Source organism: Miscanthus floridulus, chromosome 12 (assembly GCF_019320115.1).
Source record: "Miscanthus floridulus cultivar M001 chromosome 12, ASM1932011v1, whole genome shotgun sequence".
Lineage (NCBI taxonomy): Eukaryota > Viridiplantae > Streptophyta > Magnoliopsida > Poales > Poaceae > Miscanthus > Miscanthus floridulus.
In genome coordinates this window covers 49820417-49838261 of record NC_089591.1, presented here as the reverse complement: position 1 = coordinate 49838261, position 17845 = coordinate 49820417, and positions in this window count along the sequence as shown.

Here is a 17845-nt window from a genome sequence, read left to right as displayed (position 1 = left end):
GGCGCCGAGCTTATGTTTTAACCCCGACCCCAACCTTCCTGTCCTAGCCTTCTTTCTCTTCTTTCTCCTCCCTCTCGGGTTTTTTCTCTCTCCGCCTCGCCCTACCTCACAAATCGGCATATTGGACCTTGGAAACTTTGATTTGATCCGTAGATCTCCGAGAGCGAGGTATCCTTGCTCCCCTCCTAGTTTTTTTTCGCATTGATTCGGTATATATTAGTCGGATTTTTCAACATAAGAATCGTCATTACTTAGGGTTTCATTCTATCCCTCAATATTTGTATTATACAACCATAGGATGATGCCAAGACGTGAAAAAGCTAGCAAACCTAGGTAACCGCAGCGCATGTAGTTATGTTATGGGTTCATTGTTGTGCATCAAATGGGAAACCCTAGATTTAGGGTTTAGTGTTAATTGCTTTCGGTTCTTAGAACGAAATTAGTTGTATTGTAGTTATGGTTCTCATTGGCATTTATTTGTGATGTTTTGATTTTTATTTGTTAAATTACATCCGTTTTGTTAGATGCAAGAACTGTATCGGGAGGAGTTTTAGCGAAAATGGGGTCGTCCTCGAAAATTATACCCCGACGCGTCTAGCAAAGATGCCCCCGTCCCTCCTGACCTCCCTATCCCTAACTGTGACTGTGGTTTCCCGGTCCACGTTTTTCAATCGAAACATCCGGACACAGCGGCGTGGTGCTTCTACACATGCAGTCATTTTAATGTAAGAAATTATTTCCACTATCTTTTTCTTTATTTGTGTAAGTATGGTACTAATATTTTGTTGGAATCACATTGTGTAGGACCATGAGAGGTGCTTTTTCTTTCAGTGGATCGACGGTGCAGACAAGTTTGATCCTAGGTATCTCCTTTTCAACGATTGGTTTAGAGGGAGACATCCACGTGAGCACTTCAAGAGGTGGGTTTCACCCCCTAACCCTCCACCAATGATGGCTAAGGAGAAGCACCTAGCCACAGTTAGACGACTCGAGGAACCTCCTCTGTGCTATTGCGGAGATCGAGCTGTGATAAACCCTAAGAATACGTTGGAGTTTATGTGTCCAAACAAGCATGAAGTAAGTGCAAAGTGTATGTGTTGAAATATTGAGCTATATGTGTTCATGTACTAATGCCACGTTATTTAGGTGTTTTCAATGACGAAGTGTCGTTTCAAGGAGTGGTTGTATGGTCCTAAGAACCAATGACCGGAAGAACCGCAAAAGGTTAAGGAAAAGAAGAAAGAAAGGGTAATTTACAAAGCACCTGCTGTCATGTGCGAATGTGGTGTTAAATCCAACTATGGCCTAGTCCCTTCGGAGCTTAGAATATGCCATTATTGCAGCCATATGATTGACTATGATGAGGTTGGTTATTTTTGTGGTAAACATGAAATCGTATTTTGTTTCTTTTGCTAAGACATATATGATATAATTTTTCGTTTAAATAGAGCACTAGGAAATGCAGGTGGGAATGTTATGATGGTCAAGCTAAGTTCTTGGATGAACTGAAGGGGAGGCAAGTAATTGCACAGAAAAGAGAATATGGACCTGACTACGTCAACCTATTCGTTAAACGTCACAAAGAAAAGATACATGAGTTTGCTAGACAACGCGGTATTTGTAACCCGATCGATGTTAGGCTTGACAAATGGAGATTGGAGAGATGGATGACGTTATAGGAGGAGATTGCAAGGAAGGAGGCAAGAGAGGAGATAAGAGTACAGATGCAGGTCTTGAACGAGCATGTTGTTGCATTATGTGCCCGTGATTGCTTGAAAGCCTTTTTTCATTGCTTGATTTTAAATGTAATACAATCGCGTTTTATACATAAAGGGATTGGATGCAGTGAGGAACATGCCACAGAGGTGGCTCGTGCAAGGTATGAGAAAAAAAAGTTAGATGAGCACAGATCATGAGCTGGTCGAATCGTTCAATCACCGATTGTGTTGTCTGATGAGGGGGATGAGGATGAGGATGACACTGGCAGACTGAGTGAGCTCATCGCTCTAGTAGAGGCGGACTTATAGGAGGAGGAGGCTGATGACGACACTAGCAGACTAAGCGAGCTCATCACTCTAGCAGAGACGGGCTTGCAGACGGAGGAGGCTGAGAACGACACTGACAGACTGAGCAAGCTCATCGCTCTAGCAGAGGCAGGCTTGTAGGCGGAGGAGGATGACGACGCGTTCTTCACTCAGGCTGCAGAGGCCACAGATGAAGCGAAGGCCGCTTACTACAAGCGACAAGCAGGCCAGAGCAATGTAGGTGAGCCTAGCCACAGCAACAGGGTTATGGTAGAGGACTAGTACTCGGATGATGAGTTGCTTACTCAGTATATTTCAGACTGAGGATTTGAAAGTGCATTTGCCCCCTATGTAGGTTTTGGTGTATTGATGACATCCAAATTAGGGACTAATATGATCTTAATGAAATATGTCACATCTATTACTCAATATGTGCTCTCCAAAGGTTTTATTTTTGTTTTTGAGTTTAGGATCCGCCGCACTGTAAAGAGGGATGCAAACTTAGTTGATCTGAGAAAGATAGAGTGCTCAAACATAGAAATAAAGTCAAAAGAGAGACACTCTAGCACTCCACGGGCACATAGAATATTTTTTAGTGACTGTTGATGTCGGAAGTCCCGACGTAAGCCGGAACTCCCGACAGTCGGAAGTCATGACTCATGCCGAAAGTTCTGACACCCAGTCACTTAGCCTGCGCATTAACAGTGGACGTCAAAAGTCCCGATGTGAGTCGAAACTCCCGACAGTCGGAAGTCTCGACCCAAGTTGGGAGTCCTGACCCAAGTCTATACGATACGATTGGACTATACACGTTCTAATAAATTTATATTTAATCTATGTACTAGATTTGTGCCTTTTCAACACACAAAAACACATGAAATGGCATGTGAGAACATGTACTGAACTAGGGTATAGAGTTCCTTCGACTAAACCTAACATGCCTTAGGTAATTAAACCAAATAACAAACACATAGATGTGCCATGTGAATAAGATAAAGTTGTCCTAGTAGTGTGGCCACATAGCAAATTGTGTTGCACCTTCTCCAAAGTAGCCTCCTATTGTTGGTGGTGGTGGCGGAGGACCCTTGTTCCTGTGATTAGGGCAGGTGCAATATGGATCATTGCAGAGTGCCTCCTATGAACTGACACCATTGTTGTCGTCTTCCTATTCGTCATTCTTGTAACCACTGCTAACTTCCCTTTCTAGATCGAAGATATGGTCCTGCAGGTAGTAGATGTACTCCGCATGTGGATAAATAGGTCGAGGATCGACCTATCTAGTGAACCCATAGTTTTCTTTGGCCAAGGAAGACTGCAATAAGTATGTCATGTAAGTTGTATAGAAGAGGAACATATTGAAGAAACAAATACTAATAGCAATTACCCATGCTCGCGGGCATTTGAAGAAACGACGACCTCCATATATTCTCTCGGTGAATATCTGCACTAGGCAGTCCTCACTATGCATGCATTTTGGCCACTCTTCTTTTCGTTCATCATATTCTCTCAGTGGTGCCTCTTTGGTGAAATCGCTTTTGCTCTCAATTAGGAACCTCTCATAAAGAGCTTCCTCAAAGAAATTGGGACCAAGAGGACCCTCCCACCTAATGGTAGTTCCCTTCCCCTTTCCTCTTCCTCTGGATGACCCTCCAGACATTGGTACTGTAATGAAAGAAAATGTTGAGGACTGCTCTTCTTCCTTGTTGTGTGTGTGAATGAGAGGGAGTGAGGGGTTATTTATAGGTTGAGAGGTGGAATGGAGGTCTCTCAGTGTACCATGTCAGCGATCCATGTGCCTCTTCACCTCAGCCCTTGGATCAAACAGACATAAGATGGATGGTGGAGATGGAGTGGAGTTGTGCTTTCTTGCATGCCAGTACTATGTCATTGAAGTGATAAATCGCTGCTGTCCTTGTAACTAAAAAGTCTATTTTCATTGTCTGAAAAGCCTAGATTTGTTCACTGTTACTTTAAAAGCCTAGATTCATCTACAAGCGTCTATACGATACGATTGGAGTGTACCTGTTCTAATGAATTTACATTTAATCTGTGTACTAAATTTATGCCTTTATAGCAGTGTAGTATGATTAATGATTCACGAAAAAAAATTATAAGAGTTTCCCTTGTTTTAGGAGCATCCACAGTTACAAACAAAGACATCATTATATAATCTAAACATTTAATCATTCAAAGAGCACAATGCAACCACAAACAAACATCACAATCAATATAACATGTCCTGCACAGTCCAAATAGTTCACAATGTCCATACAGTCCCAAATAGTTACATGAAAGTAAATACAAAATTCATAATAGTGCATGCTAACATCTACCACAACCCTCACTGCCTCCTAGTCTTACCCTTACCCTTATGACTGAGAGCGCTCGAACCTGGAGTGTAAGGGTCACGTGGACGACGTCGCCTAGTGCTTCAAGGCTGTGTAGGCTGAGTCAAGGGAGCATCATGGAGCTGAGAGGGGCTAAGCTCCTCATGCCTCTGATCCACGTCGTTGTTGTCGTCGTCGTCGTCGTCCCTGTCCCCTCTAGCTGCTTGGCAAGAGGAACCTAAGCCTCCTCTGCCTGTGGAAGGAACATACACGTCTTGCATTGTGTCTGTCCTACAACCACAACGAGTAGCCGCATGACGTAGCCAACGTGATAGCCTCTGTTGTACAAAATTATGTTAACTAAAAGAATCTAACGTATTAAAATTATGTTTGAAGGAATATTTTGAATCTTATGTCTAGGAAGCTAAGCATATAGTCATCCCTAACTCTCGGCTGAATTCGCTCAATCTCTTCAATGGAGCATTTGAGTGTATTGCCCTGCAACAAAGTTCTCAGTAATAATATTTCTGAACAGATAGCAATAGGTTTTGTTTTCTTTTGTACAAGAATCTAACATATTGTAAGGATGATACGTCTCGAAGGTGGCTATCGGGTTCATAAACTTGGGGTCCCTTGTGGACTGGCTTCCCCGCAAAGGCTCGGCCCAAGCATACAGCACGCGACTCATGGGCTGGCCCAAATATCTAAATGATAGGGCAGAAGGGCAGTCGAATCACCGACCGGAAGGTTTGTCCGAGGAGGAGCGGCACTCGTTTTTCACCTCCGGCCCACCTCTCCGATCGGAGCGCTTGCTCCGCCTCTAGCCACCTCCGGATGGTCTCTCCCACCAGAAGGCCTGGCAAAGCACTACCTCCAACTCCGACCCCATGTCTCCGACCGGGGGATGCAAAGACCCTACTCGCTGCTCCTCTCTGACTGGCGCAACCAAAGCCGACTGAAACCAACCGACCGGGGATGCCCACCCGGAAAGGACTAAGGAACAAATAGAGAAGAGCAGGGCAAGACGCATAAGTCAAACCATGATACTAGGGACCGTACCCTGTACACCTATAGGAACAGTACTCTACATCTGCCCTAACACAAACAGTGTTGTAGGCGCTAACTTTTTACCTATAGTATTGTGGGCGCCATTAACGCCCATAGGGTAAGGCTCCCCCCACATGCCTCTGGGCATCGACAGTGTTGTGGGCGCCGAGATTTACCGTACCAAGTGAACATGGCAAAACTCCTCATATGCCTCTGGGCATCAACAGTATATGCAGGTACCGACATCTGCCATACTCGAACAAGGCGACATAACCTCCCACGTGCATCTAACATCCAACAGTGTTGTGGGCGCCTACCATCATCCTGTATCCACCGGCGTGGGCAGCAAGGCTTAGAAGCATACGTACTCCCTCCCTCTCACTTGTAAGGCCATCCCCTTCATCTATAAAAGGGGATGCGCTCTCTCCCAAGAGAAAAAAGTCTGATTCAAGTTAATCCAGATCGATCAAGTTCACTAGTTCACAACCACAGAACCACCAGGTTCAGACCTCAAGCACATGCTTGAACACTTAGCTCATAGCGGAGCTCCTGTCGCTCTTGGCGCTTATGACCGGAGACAACCGGACCTCTTGTACACCCCATCTTTCTCCTTTTCATTTGTAACCCCACTGCAAACTTTGAGCACCTGGTCTCAGGAATAAAGTCCCTGACCGACTCAAACTAGACGTAGGGCGTGTTGCCTGAACCAGTAAAAACCCTGTGTCATTGATTGCTAGGCCACCTCCGATCATAACGTATGGCAAAACTACAAATATTTACTTGTTGGTCACTTTCTGCACCGACAGTTGGCGCCGTCAGTGGGGAAGATGTTGTATGTTCAACACTTTTTGGTCATCGGATGGCCCACTTTTCCGCCACCCTCACCGTAGCGGGCTCAGGCGATACGATTCGCTTCGGCTCACTGGAGTTTCCCGCACTCTCACTTGTTGGGATGTGGGTACCACCTGTCTTTGAGCCATCCCAGGCCTTCCTCTTTAGAAGCTTGGACTTCATCATCGACTAGCTCGGCATACTACACCTCCGTGAGGAGGCTCTTGTTCCGGTGCCCATCCAATGGGCGCCCTCCATCGGCTCCGGGACGCATAATGACTTCGATGATGTGGCATCTGTGCTTCATTCCGAGCAAACTCTCTGCTCAAACCCCGCTGTAAGTAACGTACATACTGTTATTTACTTGCTATTTTCTATCTTCCGCCGATTATCTAGCGGGACCCCATCATCTCCGCCGCGACCGCCACATGACCAGTTCCCCTACGGTCTCGCGTCCCTCGTGGATGTGTACGCCCGAGGGCCCCGAAGGGCACCGGCACCCCCCGCTCTCATGTCCGAATTCGTGGGAATGGTGAGCTATGCTCCCACATGTTTCCTCAACCTCATGGATGACGATGGCGAGAGTGACGGCTCTAGCATCGGTGACATGGAGCCTAGCCACCGTCTATCCTAGGAGCATGCTATGGTAGATGCTCCGAGACACCCACTGGTGGAAGTAGAGTCCTCACAGACTCACACACCTCTAGACTCTCGTGCAGAGACCCCCGAGCTCACACGGGAGCACGGCGAGGCACTATAACAATAGTGGTTGCATCAGCCACCGACTGTGCCAGCGTGCTCGGCGTACCACACTACGCCCTGTGCGCATAGACCGGTGAGCAGCGCCCGAGGTCACGCCCATCAGGTCTAGCACAACACGATGGACAGGGGGAACGATCCCCCATAGTTTGCTCAGGCCAGTCAGAACATTGCCGCTGCGGCAATGCTTCTACGCGGCTTGTCCGAGCCAAACGGCCCTCATGAACAGGTGATCCATCAGAACCTCTAGACACTAGTGGAGACCGTCGCCGTGCAACAAGCGGAGAGCTCTGTATTGCGACACCGACTTGTAGCCTCACTCCCTACCAGGGGAATGGGGATGCAGTAGATGGGCCGCTCCACCCGATCACCACTACAACCGCCGAGCGTGGCATAGGAGGCCGCATTGGCACCCCGTCTTGACTTGATGACCGCTCCACACCGACCGCCTATCTACGCGTGGCTCGGGCTGAACCGAGACACATGCAACAGTGACTAGAGTCCTAGCCCTGATGGCCTAGGACCGCTGACCTTTGTCCAACACCTATAGCAAGCGTCGCTCCCGTCGTGCTCCAACAGAGGCCAGGGCAAAGGCAAGGCCAAGCGCCAGGATCAGGACGAGGGCCCCTCTATGCAGAGGGGGAAAAGAATAGAAAGGATTGCCGCCGACCAGCCAACTTTGCGTTGGTCACCATGGCTGATCACGTGGGCACGTAGCCCCAGCAGGACCCTCTGGGCCACTTCCACGAGCTCATGGAGAGCCCATGCACCAACCATGACTACCCTATCAAACACCTCTACAAGGACTGTCAGCTCCTCAAGCGCCTTCTGTGGTAGGCCGGTGGGCCAAGGGAAGAAAAAGGCGAAGAAGTAGCGACCGAGAAAGGGGGCGTTGCGGGCAGGGATCCGGACGACTGAAGGTTGAAGTGATCTGACTGGACGGCTACCTACTGAAGGACATCAACGAAGACATTCTCACTGAACGCTCGGAATAGCTATGTTGTTTTTTCTTCCCCTAAATTTCAGTCTTACCATTGTTTACTTAGCGTCTGCTCTATAAGAGCACCCCGACCCGAACACTTTTTGGCCTAGGGCGCTTGGGGGCTCCACTAGGGTACACTACTACCTGTCTTTTTCGTTTACTATCATATGGTGAAACTCCTTCCTACCCAACCAAAAGGGTAGTTCATTCATTTAATTTGCCTTACGTAGCTTTGCTTTAAAACACTCCAACCGATCGCACCCCGCCTTTTCCTACGGTTATGAGCAGCTGAACCTCATGGGCCATGCCCTAGGCTCCTGAGGTTGTGGCCTATAGGACAAATGGGCAGGTACTAGAAAGAAAGAATAAAAAACAAAATTATGCTAAGGGAAAACTAAGGAACAAAAGGGACAAGCTTCCCCAAACGGAGTGACTCCATCATAGAAAATGAAACTGGTTGTAGTCATTAACTACATAAGAACATTTACACAGGGGCTCCCCCACAAACTTAAACTCTTTATGTTTACTAAACTACTTATATTTTATAAGCTATTGGGCTGGCTCGGCAGCATCTGCTATCGGTGCGACCAGTGAAGGCACGGGCTGCTCACTCTCCGGTGGCACGACATTCGGCTCGGTCGAAGCTAGGGCAATGTCCACCTCCAACCTAGGCTTCGTGCCATCTGTAGGCTAGGCAACGTCCTCCCGACACATGCTTCTGGCCATGTCTTGATGGTGGACATCCATCACCCACTGAGCAGAGACTTGCTCTGCCATCGACCTTGCGTGCGGTAGCAAGCTCTCCCCAATCGATTAGATGTCCTCCATGCTCAAGCCTTCAACGTACCCACTATAGATATGGCAAAGTCTAGGTTCGGATGGTGCATCACCACCAAAGTCAACACCCCCGATGCTCCGTAGAATAGCCCACTCGTGATAAGGTCCCGGACTGCATCTAAGACCTCCGCCAGCTGGACGGCGGGCGCGCCAGTGCTTTGCGCTGACCCGAAGACCTCCGAGATGATGAGCTGGGCAACATTGTGGATCTGATCAAGTTCCCCCTTGAGAGCACGTTGCTCTTCATGGGACTTGGCCAGCTCCTTTGCATTCTGGCTGAAAGTCGCCTTGATCGTCTCTAGGTCCTGCTCCAGCGTCTTCACCCTTTCGCCCAGCTCTAAAAGAGGGGCGACAAGCTTAGAAATAGGCTGAAGGAAGAAACCAACACGATGAAAAATAGCAAAGGTACGTACCAAGGCGAAAGTTCTCAAGGATGGAGAATTCCTCCGCCTGTCAAGCCGCCTGCGCGCACAGTAGGGCGTTCGCCTCCTCTATCCCCATCACCTGGCCCTGAAGTGCGAGTACTTCCTGGTCTGCCTCCAACTAGGCCTTCTGCTCCGACTCCAGGGCCTTCCGCGCCAACTCCAGGGCATTCCGCTCTGACATCTAGGTGCTCCACTCTGACTCAAGGGTCTCCAGGGATTTCTAAAGTGCCATCTCAGTGCCCGCCAGGGATGTCCACAACCCCACCTCGGTCTCTGCCTAGAGGGCCTTCATCGCCTCAAGCCCTCACTCGGCGGCGGTCGCCTACTCTGCTGCACGCTGCCCCTCTACCTAAGTCACGGTCGCCTCGGCCGCCCAGTACTGGGACTCATGGCGAGCGAACTCTAGCTGATGCTCAAGCTCAGCCACCTAGGCGTGCTCCATTCGGAGGAAGCAAGACTTGTGGGACGACATCCCCTTCAGACTCTATGAAAAACAAGCATGCTAAGGCAACCAACAAAAGATTCAAAGGTCAAGGGCAAGTACGGGAAACTCACCTCCGTGGCAAGCTGTAGGTCGACCTTGACTAAATGCTGAGTAGACTTAACCCGCTCCTAGACGTCTCCGAGCTTCGTGGATAGGTTGGTGAGTTCGGACACTACAGCAAGTTCTTGCTCCCCAAGGATGTCCCAGAGCTTATGCTCATGTGAATCCCAAAGGATGAACCGCACCTTTGCTCGGTCCTTAGGGTAGGGCCACTCTAGGTCACCCTCTAGTAGCCCACCAGAGGGCCCCGCGTCCGACCAAATCACCGCCAGCTCCCACGACGACGATGGTAGCTCCACCACTACATCTGCCTCATCATCAGATGGGATATCCAGCACCTCGGTTGCGCGCAACGACGCTAGGCATTCCGACCCTGTCCTGACCACGTCTCCCCCCGATGCCTTTGGCTCTGACCATGAGGGTGAGCTATGCAGCCCTCCACCCAGCGAGGCAGGGAGCTCGGTCTCCCTCTCCTCTTCCACCATGGCTGGTGGAGGAGGGGCCACGAGAGTTACCTCCGACGCGACCTCTGACGTGAGCATCGGGATCGCCGCCAACACTGACACCATCGCTGCTGCCGTACCAACAACCAACCTAGGGGGCCCACCCCTAGAAGGGAAGGACTCACCGCCGCCACCCTGTTCCCTCCTATCGCTCACAGTGACACACTGCAGGGTGGGCCTCCAAGTCGCCTGCATGGGAGTTGGGGCGATGCTCTACCCTGTCATCGCTCGGCCACTGACAAAAAGTGTGGGTAAGTCACACTCCAAAAAGACTCAATGGTGAAAGATTGAAAAGAAACAAAGAAAAACGTACCGAGAGGTGAGCGGCATGACTCTGAAGGCAAGACCCGATGTTGACGGGCCTACAGGGCAAGGACCGCTCCCAGGCTGCAACCCGCGCCCTATCACTTTAGCCGGGGGTGAAGTCATCCCAACCATCTCCTGCCTGGCCTATGAGTCATTATGACCCTTGGCTCAGGACTTCCCGATCAGAGCAGCAGGCGGGGCATCCTCTGGCTACGAGTTGCGCGATGCATGGGTGCCAGTCTGCTCCTTGGACCACTCGGCTTGCTCGACCATGCCACGGCAGGCGGGGCATCCTTCGGCTATGAGTCGCGCACTGGCACCGGTCTCGGCGACACATGGGTACCAGTCCGCTCCTCGGACTCCCCAGCTTGCTCGGCCACATCCGCAGCAGGTGGTGATGGGACCGGTGACACCACCAAGGGGCATGGTGACCACATCTGCTTTGCCTCCTGTGCACCGATGGCGTCCACGCTCACCGCACGCTTCCTTGGCATGGGAACCACCGCACGCCTCTTCGCCTCCTGCTCATCCTCAGCGGACATCGCCGTAGGGTTGCGACACTCCGCTGAGGTCACAATGACCTCCTGACTTTCCTCCTCCTTGGAGAAAACCATGTCATCCACATCCATGGGATCCTCTAACATGAGCTCCAACTCAACGTCGCTCCTACGTTCCCCGACCTTCATGCGCCTGGCAATCTCCTTCTCCTTCTCTTGCTCCCACCTAACCTCCCTGGTTCTCTTCTTCTTCCTAGCATCTGCCACCTCCTTTTGGGCGGCCTACTGGGCCACTTCCTCCAGTCCCTTGGGAAGGTGTGGCTGAGACTTGAAAACTCCAAGCCCCTACAGAATGGGTGGCTCGAAATAAAAAAATCAGAAAGCAGAGGAGGAAGCACGAACTAAATAGAAGGGAGCATACCAGTCTGGACATGATCGTGGACTTGAAAGGTGTGGGCTTCCCATCAACCCTCTCTTTGGGCTTTAGCTACAGCACCCTACCAAGGCGACTCCAGACCTCTTTGTCCGGCAGCTCCTCCGATGACGCATGGTCCGAATCTGAAGGGCCGCTGTACTTCCACATTGGATGTGTCCTCTCCACCAATAGCACAACCCAATGGCGGTAAAGGGTGTGGAACACCCGCACCCCATCATGGCCGTGTCGCACGATCTTCAAGAGCTCCTACTCAATGATCTCCACCTTCTTCTTCTTCTTACGGGCACACCCCCACGACCAATTGTCCAGCTTCTTTGGCCTCCCACCGGTGAACGCTAGGAACGACGCCTCCACCAGATTCCTGATGTAAAACCACTCCCCATGCCACCCCCGGTTGGAGTCGCAGGGGATGCATGCGGGATATGAGCCTCCCACGCTCAGTTTCCTCTAAAGGGCGAAACCCCCCACTGCCGCAACCTCGGCCAGATTCCTCGCCATCAAGGCTCTCCTAGAGAATAGTTGTCGGAAGAAATCTGCATGTGGCTCCATCCCGAGGAAAGCCTTGCAGATAGTGACGAAGCCAGCGATGTGTAACACCCCCGTCGGATTAAGGTGCTGCAGCTCTAGACCCCACTCATTGAGGAGCCCACGCAGGAACCAGTGCGTGGGGTATCCTAACCCACGCTCATGGAAGGTGAGAAAGGAAACCACCTTGTTAGGCTGAGGTTGCAGGAACTCCTCCCTCCTGGGAGCCCTCTAGTGCGCCACCTCCTTCGGTGGCAGAAACCCCTTTGCGACGAAGGCCTTCAACACCGACTCCCTCACGGTGGATGACCTCTAGTTCAACATTTCACTCCGGGATCACAGAAAGGATTGGTGAGTTTTTTCTATTCTCCCTCGCTCTCTCCCCTTTCTTTCCTAGAAACCGCCACCGCTCTCAAGAACACTCTCGGCGAGAAGGAAGAGAAAAGGAGGTAGCAGATGAGGAACAGGCAAAAGAACGAAGCAAAAACCTTCTCCCTCCTCCTACTTAAGGAAAAGGGTACAACAGTTAGGGGAGGGAGCACCGATCAGGAAAGGCGAAACGGCGAAGCGAAAAAACCCTCTCTCTTTCCCATTTAATGTAGATGAGATGCGCCCTGATCGATAAGACATGCCCTACTCGACGGAACGGTTCCTGATCAGACAGGACGTGGCTTGGGTGTGGCCCACCACTACCGCATGCCAGCCACTACCGCACGCTAGGCACAAGAACCAAAATGCCACCGCACATAGGTGGCTCTCCGCATCCCTAGGCGGGACTTAGAAAAAACACAAAATGAGATCTCTGCCAGGAGAGACCGTTGGACTTCTTAAGTCGATCGAACGGCTTAGAAAGACACACTGAGCGACAGGTAAGGAGCAAAGGGACGCCCCATGTTGGCCATGCTGACTTTGTCATGAACGACGAGCACAGGTCTTGGTCCTGGTCGGACATTTTCGACTGGAGCACTTCAAACCCCGTCGCTCGAGTCATCAAGGTAACACTACCGACACCCGCTATTTCTTTATTTTAAATCATTTCATACAACCATACATGCATTCATTTCATACGCATGTGCCCCCCGGACGATTCGAACCCTGAACCACCTAGGGGCTCGAGAACTAAGCTTCGCACGTGCAGCCAAATGCATCACAACGCTCCATGTTGCGTCACGAAGTGGCAGTTGCCTCATTCTACATGAGCAACGATAGAGCCAGGGGAGAAAACATAGATGAGCCTCGTGCGGCCCTTGCCTAGTCTGGCAGACAGGGTCATCTCAACCTTCTCGTTTGATCCTAAGCCTCTACTAAGCCCACAAAATCTCCATCGAGGGGAGGCCATTAGGCCACCCGAGTCGGTCTCTAAAATGACCCAAGCATCTGCCGAGTTGTAGGTAAATGAGCAGTGGAATGTCACAAGAGGGTTATGTCAACCCCATCATGAACGACGGATCATACCTGTTAGCGAACTCACCGAGAGCGTCACTCAAGCCCAAGCGATCGGGACAAGCGACAAAACTCAACCCCTCTGGTTGTGAGGAACCAAGGACGGAGAAACGCACACAACTCACACTGACCCCTGCTAAGGCCCAATAGGGCTCAGGGGCTCAAGACACAAAACGCCTAGGTCTATGACCCCGAACTCGCCCCATCCGGCTACGCTCCAAAAACACCTAGGTCTATGACCCCGAACTCGCCTCATCCGGCTACGCTTCGACTGCACTCCAAACACCTAGGTTTGTGACCCTGAACTCGCCCCATCCAGCTATGCTTTAACTGCACACCAAAACGACCGAGTCTGCAACCCCAAACTCGCCCCATTAGGATCCACGAGCTCTGTCTTGTCCGATCCCTATACTAACTGCGTCGACTACGCGAACTGCACCGAGGCTAGAGTCTATGACTCCGACTCACCTAATCCCATGGCACTCACTGATGCTAGGATCAGAGAGCTCAGCCTTGTCCGATCCCTATACTAACTGCCTCAGCTGCGCGAACTACACCGAGGCTAGGGTCTGTGACTCCGACTCGCCCGATCCCACGGTATGCACCGACACCAGGATCAGCGAGCTCCGCCTCGTCCAATCCCTATACTAACTGCCTCGGCTACACAAACTGCACCGAGGCCAGGGTCTATGACTCCGACTTGCCCGATCCCACGGCGCGCACCGATGCTAGGATCAGTGAGCTCCACCTCGTCCAATCCCTATACTAAACTGCCTCGCCCGGTCCCATGGTGCGCATCGATGCTAGGACCCACGAGTTCTGTCTCGACTGAACCCTTGACTAAACTGCCTCGCCCGATCCCATGGCGTGCATCGACGCCAGGATCCACAAGCTCCGTCTCCCCCCATCCCTAAAAAACTAAACGCCACGGCTACGCAATGATGCCTTGGTTAACAAACTCCATCTCAACTAAAAACACGCACACACGCCCGCTGATAAACACCCCCAGACGATTCTGCCCGAATCGCCCAAGGGCTCGGGGGCTACACCCACGGGTGCACTCGCGCGCACTCGCTAACAAAACAGTAACCTCCCCCACTGGCAACACAAAAAACCCCCTAGACGGTCCTGCCTAAACCGCCTGGGGGCTAGGGGGCTACACCCGTGGGTGCGCTCGCACGCACCCGCCGTCAAGGCAAAAAATCCTAAGACGATTCTGCCCGAATCGCCCAGGGGCTCAGGGGCTCCTGTTGAGTTGATAAACCCGGGGTCCCTCGCGGACTGGCTTCCCCGCAAAGGTTTGGCCCAAGCAGACAGCACGCGACTCATGGACCAGCCCAAATATCTAAACGACAGGGTAGAAGGGCAGTCCAATCTCCGACCAAAAGGTCTGGCTGAGGAGAAGTGGCACCCATTTTTCACCTCTGGCCCACCTCTTCGACCGGAGCGCTCGGTCTGCCTCTAGCCGCTTTCGGACGGTCTCTTCGACTAGAAGGCCTAGCAAAGCACTACCGCCGACTCCAACCCCACGTCTCCGACCGGGGGATGCAAAGACATTGATCACTGCTCCTCTCTAACTGGCGCAACCAAAGCCGACTAGAACCAATTGACTGGGGACGCTTGCCTGGAAAGGACCGGGGAACAAACGAAGAAGAGCAGGGCAAGGCGCACAAGTCAAACCATGATACCAGGGACCGTACGCTACACACCTATAGGAATAGTACTCTACGACCGCCTTGACATAAACAGTGTTGTAGGCGCTGACTTTTTACCTACAGTATTGTGGGCGCCATTAACTCCCATATGGTAAGGCTCCCCCACATGCCTCTGGGCATTGATAGTGTTGTGGGCGCCGGGATTTACCATACTGAGTGAACATGGCAAAACTCCTCACATAACTCTAGGCATCAACAGTATATGCAGGTACCGACATCTGCCATACCCGAACAAGGTGACATAAACCTCCCATGTGCATTTGACATCCAATAGTGTTGTGAGCGCCTACCATCATCCTGTACCCACTGGCGTGGGCAGCAAGGCTTAGAAGCATACGTACTCCCTCCCTCTCACTTGTAAGGCCATCCCCTTCATCTATAAAAGGGGATGCGCTCTCTCCCAAGAGAAAAAAGTCTGATTCAAGTTGATTCAAGTTAATCCAGATCGATCAAGTTCACTAGTTCACAACCACAGAACCACCAGGTTCGGACCTCAAGCACACGCTTGAACACTTAGCTCATAGCGGAGCACCTGTCGCTCTCGGCCCTTCCGACCGGAGCCGACTAGACCTCTTGTACACCCTATCTTTCTCCTTTTCGTTTGTAACCCCACTACAAACTTTGAGTACCTGGGCTCAGGAATAAAGTCCCCGACCAACTCAAACTGGACGTACGACGCGTTGCCTAAACCAGTATAAACCTTATGTCATTGATTGCTAGGCCACCTCCAATCACAATGTACGGCAAAACTATAAATATTTACTTGGTCACTTTCTACACCGATAGTGGCACTAACTAAAATAGATAACTCTAACGCCTAGTGTATTGGTATGCAACTTAACATAGAAAAATAAGACAATTGACTTACCACTCTGTCCAAGATCGGTCCTACCTCCACCTACCTTCCTGCACGAGTAGATTGGTCGTACGCCGTGTCTTCATCGTCGGAGGATTCGATGTCGGCGTAGTCATCTTCTGTTCACTGTACCCTTAGCCTGCAACGTGTCGCATGCTGGTACCAAGCTTGGTACCACCTGAACTCACGGTTCGTGTGCGGCTCGTTGTTGTCGTCCATGTTGTCGTGCATCTTGTCCCATTGCTCAATGTAGGATTGGTGGTGCTTCTCCCAATCAAAAATCTTTCTATTCTTCTAATGATCCAACCTGCACGTATGTCATCATTACTTGAATCCATGTATATGTCACCATATTAATAGAAAAGGACCATCACGAGACATTTGAAATAGCAAAACGCTTACTTATGTAAGTCAACGCCAGTCGAGAACGGAGCCGAAGGCCAAAGCTGTATCACTCCAAATTGGCGTGCAACTCTATCTGGCAGGTGGAACTTGACAGCATAGAAGCATATTAGAGGGCAGCTCATCCTATAGAAGTCGTCGTCGAACCCACAAACATTGCTCAACTGAAAAGGAAGTGCCCCCTCTCCATCGTACGGCTCCCACTCCACCTACAACATGTCCAAACAAGATGTTATATGGTATACTAATCCATTTCAAACCAGCATGGGAAATAAAATTTACTTACACTAGACACCGTCAGCGTGTCTAGCTTGTTTGTGAACTCAATGTACGCCTGCTCTAACCTCACGTATGAAACCCTGACCTGGTCCCAAAGGTATGCCCACGTTGGCTGCCGACTTGGAGGCAACCTTGGAACCACTCATGACGAGCTAGAACCTCTAGACGACCAACTGGAAGATGAGCCCACATCCACAGCTATAACAGGTACACACATCCACCAAGTGATGCGTTGGATGAAGTTCGACGACACCCCTCGCACAGCTGCCAATATGGAAAACCCAAGACTACAGAGCCCCAGCTGTAGTGACTTGCCTGGTCCTAGTCACTGAGGCAGTGGACCCACATCCAGGATGCAGTGTCACCCATGGCGTCGGGGAAGAGAACATAGGCAAATAAGTGTAGGATCCACGCCCTGCAGTAGTACCCAACTGTCTCCTCATCTGCCTCCTCGGGGCACTGTGCGATCTCTTACCGGAGCCCAGAGATGAGAACTCTAGAAGTGCGAGCCCCTTGCTTGCCAAGCTCACGCCCAAGGAAGGCCTCCACTTGTGCTCTCTAGCCCTCTGACCTGCACTGTCTGGTGACTGGGTTGCCGTAAATCCTTAGGCTTAGCATCTTTTGACAGTCCTAGAGCGTGACTGTCATCTCCCCAAAAGGTAGGTGAAAGTTGTAAGTCTCCGGTCGCCACCTATATTTTAGACAAAGCAAGATTACATGTCAAAATGGCAAGCGCATGAACAAATGGCCATGAATGGAGGCAATGATTGAATATAATACCTGTCAACCAACGCAGTTATGGTCGCTGAGTTGAACTTGGGCAACCCACGACGAACCTGAAAAGAGATGACATCCATGCCAACTCTTTGTAGGAAAGGAGTGTACCTGTCGTCGTACCGCATGTCCAAGAATCCATTGTGGGTTCTTGGACGAATGCCAAAACTACTACACTACAATCAAAGCTAACTAAGTACGCACATTGTAAATTCATAATTTTTACCTGTCCGACGATGGAGTCGCGGACGTCGGCGGAGTCACAGCGGACGCCGGGCGTGGGTCAGGCCGACGAGCCGGGCCGGCGGTGGCACGGCCGGCCGCTGCAGGTGT